The sequence below is a fragment of the Sorex fumeus genome, unplaced genomic scaffold (genome assembly GCF_029834395.1).
Source record: "Sorex fumeus unplaced genomic scaffold, SorFum_2.1 ptg000006l, whole genome shotgun sequence".
Classification (NCBI taxonomy): domain Eukaryota; kingdom Metazoa; phylum Chordata; class Mammalia; order Eulipotyphla; family Soricidae; genus Sorex; species Sorex fumeus.
The window spans coordinates 43,534,589-43,536,066 of NW_026606063.1; positions in this window are offsets into that span (position 1 = coordinate 43,534,589).

The following is a 1,478-nucleotide window of genomic DNA, read 5'->3' on the forward strand; positions in this document are numbered from 1 at the left end:
AGAAGGGGAACTCTTATTCAAGACTCTTCCATGATATGGTTGGAGTTTTCTAAGAATTGGAGTATCTTATAAGGTTCTATCCAGGCTGCTCAGACACAATTTTGGCATGAAAAAGTAATCTGTATTTATTGTTGCTATAAAGAGGGTATAGTGATAAAAGATGAGTTGTGTTGTGAACAGGTATCCTGGACTTCTTATGGTCTCAGCTCTCTCTCAATTGTCTACAGGTTCTTAGTCAAACTTCCTTACTTATACCGTGGCCTGGAAACTCCAAGATAATAAGTTGGGAAACTATAGGTATCAATTTGTCAATATGCAGGGATCACTGTTTTCATTTCCCAGTTCAGTGTTCTCAAACCTACTTTTCAATGTAGTTTTTTATTTAGTTTGCTTCATCTGGAAAGTTGTTAAGTAGTTCTTAGGTTAGCTCTTATAGCAGACATGTACCACTTCCTAAGCTTTCTATTATCAATTGACAATTATCTGAATAACTATTGTAATGTTCCTTTTCCCAACTATTCATGACTGAACTTTCATAACATATGCTAATTAAAGCAAATTTCAACAAAACAAATTCAGAATCTAGGTGTTTTTATAGTCAGATATTAAATGATTGAAAAATAAGGAAACAATTTTATTTCACTAACTTTGTTTTAAAAAACTTTAAATGGTCAGAATTTTACTTGTAGCTTGAGGTATGTAACTACATCTTGGACTAAGAAATTAAGTTTTCCAAAAGAGATTTAAAATAAAAGCATCCAGATTACTAAAATTTGTAACTCAACCTCTGTTATTCTCACTAATAGCTGAAGTGACCCATGTATCAGGATAGAAAAGTATGTGAGTAGCAAGAGTAGGCCTCAAAAATCCAATCTTATGCAAGTTCAGATGCGTTGGGTTATTCTACTCACTGTCTAAATACCAAATAAAGTTTTCTTGGGGAGAAAAGTTGCACCAAGAAAATTATTTTAAGTGAATAGCAAGCAACATGTTATATGGAAAGATAGTAAAAATAAAAAAGAATGCAAAATGAGAAGTTTTAAAAATATTACTAGAATACATACACAATAACGAAGGCATTACAAAATTGCCACATTAAAGACAGGAGAAATCAGTATCACCATGATCTGAGAGAAGTCAATTCTAACAAGGATAGTCAGGAAACCCATGTTCCAAGTAACATAAAACTTATAAGGCTTAGTTTCACCGAACGGAGAGAATAGGCTAAAAACATACTAGCTAGAGGAGGTAAAGAAAAGTCAGGGAAACATTTAAGCAAAGGTAGAGATATGAAAAGTATAGTAAGAATATAGTGACGCTATTTAAGCAAAAGATTCTCACTTCTTTATCTTCTTATATAGAAAATGTATCTGTATCTAGGTTATTTATATTCATTTTATATTCCCTAGATACTAATAAATGTTACTAGAATGTATTCCAAATATAAAAATTCAATGTTCAAAATTATACATGTATGT